The 6,000-nt window shown below is 43.1% G+C and overlaps 1 protein-coding gene and 1 long non-coding RNA gene across 3 annotated transcripts in view; one reads left to right on the forward strand and one right to left on the reverse strand.

Annotated features, from left to right (window-relative positions):
* LOC117801466 overlaps nucleotides 1–3,647 on the forward strand; it is a 4,300-nt gene extending 653 nt beyond the window's left edge. Inside the window, exons 2-3 of the long non-coding RNA XR_004624020.1 lie at nucleotides 3,096–3,256; nucleotides 3,342–3,647. This is a non-coding gene — a long non-coding RNA (uncharacterized LOC117801466). The remainder of the gene's footprint in view (nucleotides 1–3,095; nucleotides 3,257–3,341) is intronic.
* Nucleotides 1–3,712, reverse strand: part of SAR1B (secretion associated Ras related GTPase 1B) — a 27,914-nt gene extending 24,202 nt beyond the window's left edge. The window contains exon 1 of one of the 2 annotated variants that reach the window (XM_002912919.4): nucleotides 3,561–3,712. The gene's annotated coding sequence lies outside the window, so the exon portion shown is untranslated. The remainder of the gene's footprint in view (nucleotides 1–3,560) is intronic. The other variant, XM_011224511.3, reaches the window with a different exon arrangement.
* Between the last annotated feature and the right edge of the window lie 2,288 nt (nucleotides 3,713–6,000).

A 6,000-nucleotide genomic window follows, 5' to 3' on the forward strand; every position in this document is an offset into this window, starting at 1 on the left:
GAAATTCAAAACACAAACTTTATTTTTACTTTTAACGATTTTTTTAAGTAATCTCTACACCCAACGTGCAGTTTGAATTCACAACCATGAGATCAAGAGTTGTATGCTCTACCAACTAAACCAGATGCCTCCTCAAAAGCACAAACTCTAAATGTCAATTTTCAAGTTAATTTCAATATCAACAAGAATATTGAAAAATTTCAGTATTTTAATATGAAAAAATTTTTTAGAGAGAGATGGGGAGAGAGAAAGAGGGAAGGGCAGAGGGAGAAAGAGAGAGAGAGAATCTTAAGCAAGCTCCATGACTAGAGCTGAGCCCGACTTGGGGCTCTATCTCACAACCCTGAGATCATGACCTGAGCAGAAATCAAGAGTAAGCCACTTAACCGACTGGGCCACCCAGGCTCCCCAATATGAAGTTTTTAATGATATTTTTCATGAATGACTTGACTTTAAATATTTTTTTTTAAAGATTTTATTTATTTATTTGACAGAGACAGAGACAGCCAGCGAGAAAGGGAACACAAGCAGGGGGAGTGGGAGAGGAAGAAGCAGGCACACAGCAGAGGAGCCTGATGTGGGGCTCGATCCCACAACACCGGGATCACGCCCTGAGCCGAAGGCAGACGCTTAACCGCTGTGCCACCCAGGCGCCCCCAACTTGACTTTAAATATTAACAACATTGTCATTGACCTTCACCAGAAAAGGTAGTAGAATAATTTCCTTCAACTCTGGGTAAAGATATTTACTAGAAAATACTAATCATAATTTTCTACCCAACTTTATCAGGTTTATGATGAAAACGTATAAATTCCATAAGATCAGTAAACTACCTGTAAGCTAATTTAGAAATTATGCACACTTCTCTTTCAAATTCAAATAGTACTAGAAATATAAGACCAAATTCTGCTTGACCATGTTTTATAGAATTTCAGCAAGGCGCTGTGCATTACCAAGGATGGAAAGTAATAATGTTAAAGTTTCAAGACAGTGCTGACCTTATAAATATTCTCCCCCAAAATTCTTAGATTTTCGTTCTATTGCCTTTAAAGTTTTGAAACGGTGATGCAAATACAAAACTCAAGAAAACATTCTATGATTGAATGCATAGCAATCATAGTAATGGAATTAGACCTTTGGGTTCATGTAACAAACAAAAAGTACAAACTCAAGTTTCCTTTGGGGAAAAGTGACACTCAACTGAAAGGTTAAATCTGTGACAAATATAAATAGGATTTTTTTATGAGTTAGAGAAGGGGGAAAGCGCTATATTATGAGTAAAGTTGTTTGTGAGTCTAAGTAATGAATTTACCTATGCTGAATTAAGAAAATGAAAATTGATATAAGCAGTGACAAATTCAATCCTTTAAATACTTTTTTTAAGAAGCCCCAACATGGGGCTTAAACTTATGATCCCAAGATCAAGAGTAGCATGCCCCACCAACTGAGCCTGCCAGGCGCCCCCTTAAAATACTCCTAATTGAAATTGTTCTAAAAGCTATACACAGGCACCTGGGTGACTGGCTCAGTCAGTTGAGCGTCTGCCTTTGGCTCAGGTCATGATGCTGGGGTCTTGGGATCGAGCCCCATATCAGGCTCCCTGCTCAGTGGGGAGTCTGGTTCTCCCTCTTCCTCTGGCCCTCCCCCTGCTTTTGCTCTCTCACACTCCCTCTCAAATAAATACAATAAAATCTTAAAAAAAAAAAAAAAAAGCTATACACAAGAAAGAGAAAGTTTTCTTATTCTTTTTTTTTCCCTCCAAATTTTTATTTAAATTCTAGTTAGTTAACATACAGAACATACTGGTTTCAGGAAAAGAATTCAGTGGCTCATGACTTACAAAAGAAATTTTTCTTTTTCTTTTTTTTTATAACATTTTATTTATTATTTATTTGACAGAGAGAGTGAGAGAGCACAAGCAGGGGGAATAGCAGAGGGAGAGGGAGAAGCAGGCTTGCCGCCAATCAGGGAGCCCAACGCGGGGCTTGATCCCAAGACTCTGGAATCATGACCTGACCTGAAGGCAGACGCTTAACCATCTGCGCCACCCAGGTGCCCCGCAAAAGAAATTTTTCAAACGCATGATTTTAAAGGTTTTTGCTTAGTAATGTTTTGCAGAGAAATCATTTAAATGATTATCAACCAAGTATTCTCAAAGAGGTGGAGAAATAATTACTACAGAATTCTGATTTATAAAGTTCAAATAATGTGGCAGTGATTTTTATTTCTAATAGCCTAATCTTTTGTCTCAATTCCTTCTTGAAGCGCAAGGAAAGGACAGTTAAAATGTACTTTTTTCAACTGCTAATCTTTGTAATTACTAACAATGCTTCTCTAATATTTCTAAAATAAAGTCGAAACATTCCTTTTCTGCAAACTCAGAAAATGCCACTGAACTATAAGATTAGTTTTTAAAGTTCCAAATATTTTGGTAATGAATGTAAATCCTCAAAACAGTATACACACTGCTTTGCTATGTCAGCACCACTAATTATTAACAAATTATAAATTTTTCCTTATTCCTCCTCTGTAAAATAGGGGTGATACCATTACCTTCCTTAATGAACTATTGTGCGAATGGCTATCACCTCACACATAGGAGACAGTAAATGTCTCCTTTTCTTTCATACTCTTCCCCCCCCCCCGGTTTTATTTATTTGAGAGGGCGCGCGCCCGCACAAGCCACGGGGAGAGGCAGGGGAAAAAGGGGGAGCCCACGCAGGACTCGATTCCAGGACCCTGAGATCATGACCTGCGCCAAAGGCAGACGCGTAAGGGACTGAGCCACCCAGGCGCCCCTTCTTTCATACTCTTAACTGGTATTTTAACACAGAACCTACAATATTCTTCAGAGTAAGACACGTGGTAATACTGAGCTTGACCGATAAATATGCAAATAATATTAGATTTAATTTTTCAAATTAAAAGGATTCCCTCACCTCGTTCTGCCTAATGTACCAAATACCTTACGTTCCTAATGAGTTTGGTCCTTTGGGCCAATGAGGTTAGAGTTTCAGCTGCTGTCAAAACAAATGTCTATGTAGTTCAAAAATCCTGGAACAATTTCTAAATCATTACAGTTTTCCCCCAACAGTTTATCTTTCCTCCCACTCAGCTGGGACTTGAGCTATGGCCAAACGTTAACTTCTACTAATAAGGAAGCTCACTTTGCCGCCACGCTAATTGGGAGAACTGAAAACACCACGTCACAGGGTCTGGAGCTGTCAATGATCCCCGCCGCCTTCGGCTGACCAGGTGAGGAAACAGGCTGAGGGGAAGGAAGGGCTTATCTGCGGCTTATAGTCAGATTGTTCTCTCCTGAAATGACACCGTTTGACAGCAGCAGGCGTACTATCTAGAGGACTCTAGGAGCGACCACAGAGCAGGACAAGAACGCGTTCTCCTTAGTGCCGCCTGACTCCGGAGAGGAAAAGAGGGACCCCTTTCTCGCCTGGCCACAAGCAAGGGCCCCTGTGGGCCCAGGCCCGAAAAGTGCACCTTCCCTGGGATCCACAGCTGCCGCCTGCCGGTTCTACCGGGAGAAGAGGCCGCCACTCACCTGCGAATGGAGAGATCGCAATTCCTCACCTGGCGTCCGCCCTACACCCTTCTAGTTCGAACTGCAAAGCGCGATGGCTGCCGAGGTCCCGGCTCCCCGCAGCTCCTTCCGGGCCGGGGGGTGCTTCCCTCCCGATGGTCCGCAGGGCCACAGTTCCACAAGCCGAAAGTTCCGCCTCCTCGCGGTTCCGCCGCCAATCCCCAGACCGAGCGCGCCTGCTGGCTGGAGCCAGCCTTCCCGCAACCTGGGCTCCCGTCCGCCGGAAAGGTCTTCAGGGCCCCGAGGGCCTAGGCAGAGAAGGAAACGCGGGTCTGTAGCTTGGGAAAACTATCCATGACAAACGTTTTTAAAAATACATCTATGGGGCGCCTGGGTGGCACAGCGTTGGGCGTCTGCCTTCGGCTCAGGGCGTGATCCCGGCGTTACGGGATCGAGCCCCACATCAGGCTCTTCTGCTGTGAGCCTGTTTCTTCCTCTTCCACTCCCCCTGCTTGTGTTCTCTCTCTCACTGGCTGTCTCTATCTCTGTCAAATAAATAAATAAAATGTTTAAAAAAAATAAAAAAATAAAAATACATTTTAAAAAATATGTATTTTTAAAGTACACCTGTTTCTTGAATTCACGAGTAACTTACAAAACGTAATTATGCGCCAGATGATGGGTTGGATGCGAGATTTTGAGCTTTAAACAAGACTGTCTTGAGTCTGCTGTTCTTTGCTAATGGATTAACGTTACCTTCCTTAAATGTGTTTAATGTAAGTACGATGCTCTCAAGATTGCTCTCAAGCCAGATTTCTAGGTCATAGGGACAGAAGGAGGAGCTGTTTGGGGGTTAACGAATGGGTTTTCAATAGAAAAAAACCCCTGTAACTTGCTCTGCTGGATCTCCCCCTTTCTGCAGCACCCTCAGGAAATGCCTTAGCCCATGTGTCTTCGCTTCACATTTGCCATTTCTTCTGCCAGAACAAATTTTCTTTTCTTTTTCTTTTTTTTTTAAGATTTTATTTATTTGACAGAGATAGAGACAGCCAGCGAGAGAGGGAACACAAGCAGGGGGAGTGGGAGAGGAAGAAGCAGGCTCATAGCAGAGTAGCCTGATGTGGGGCTCGATCCCACAACGCCGGGATCACGCCCTGAGCCGAAGGCAGAGGCTTAACCGCTGTGCCACCCAGGCGCCCCCAGAACAAATTTTCTAAACCTCTCCTCTCCACCTTCTTATGCCATATATACTCTTCAGGTCTCAGCAGATAGACGTCACTCATCAAAACCTCCATCCCAGGAGTGCACGGGTGGTCAGTTCGTTAAGCTTCCCACTCTTGATTTCGGCTCAGGTCATAATCTCAGGGTCTTGAGATCCAGTCCCACTTAGGGTTCCATGCTTAGTGGGGAGTCTGCTTGAGATTCTCTCCCTCCCTCTTCCCCTCTACGCTTCCTAAATAATTTTTCTTTCTTTCTTTCTTTCTTTCTTTCTTTCTTTCTTTCTTTCTTTCTTTCTTTCTTTTTTCTTTCTTTCTTTCTTTCTTTCTTTCTTTCTTTCTTTCTTTCTTTCTTTCCTTCTTTCCTTCTTTCCTTCTTTCTTTCTTAAAAAAAAAAAACCAACAACAAACCTCCCTCCCAGACTTGGTTTTTCCAGCAACGGTACAATTAACCTATTATCATTCAAGTTACCTTATAATTGTCCAAGTAAGTATGTGATTATTTGTGTAGAGTCTCCCCCAACAGACATTCTGTAAGCTTCCTGAGGTCAGGAATTATATCTGCCTTTTACTCTCTTGATCCTGTTTTCAGTGCTTGGCATACAATAGGTGCTCAATACGTATGAGCAAGTGATCCATTCATAAATGAAAGACTCCTAGGTACATTTTTTTTTTTGAAGATTTATCTGGCAGAGAGACAGCAAGAGAGCACAAGCAGGGACCCCGATGCAGGGCTCAATCCCAGGACCCAGGATCCTGACCTCCGCTGAAGGCGGATGCTTAACTGATTGAGCCACCCAGGCACCCTTCCTAGGTACATTTTTGTCCTCGAGGGATTGAAGAATTTCCCTAGAGTCCATTGATCTGAGTTAGAGGAACTTGTTTTTCCAGTCTGAGTTCCCCTCTACTCTCCTTCCCACTTACCTACTCTTGAATCCAGTTTGATTTGTTAAAATTAATAAAAGGAAATCTCATTTAAAATGGAGTCAGGAGGGGCACCTGAGTAGCTCAGTTGGTTAAGCGTCTGCCTTTGGCTCAGAGGTCATGATCCCAGGGTTTGAGACTGAGGCCTGAGTCGGGCTTCTTGTTCCCCGGGGAGCGTGCTTCTTACTCTCCCTCTGCCTGCTGCTCCCCCTGCTTGTGCTGTCTGTCAGATAAATAAATAAAATCATAAGGAAAAAAAGGAAGGAAGGAAGAAAAAGGAAGGAAGGGAAGAAAGAAGCAGGGAAGGAAGGAAGGAAGGA

This window comes from Ailuropoda melanoleuca, chromosome 3 (assembly GCF_002007445.2).
Source record: "Ailuropoda melanoleuca isolate Jingjing chromosome 3, ASM200744v2, whole genome shotgun sequence".
In the NCBI taxonomy this organism is placed as follows: Eukaryota; Metazoa; Chordata; class Mammalia; order Carnivora; family Ursidae; genus Ailuropoda; species Ailuropoda melanoleuca.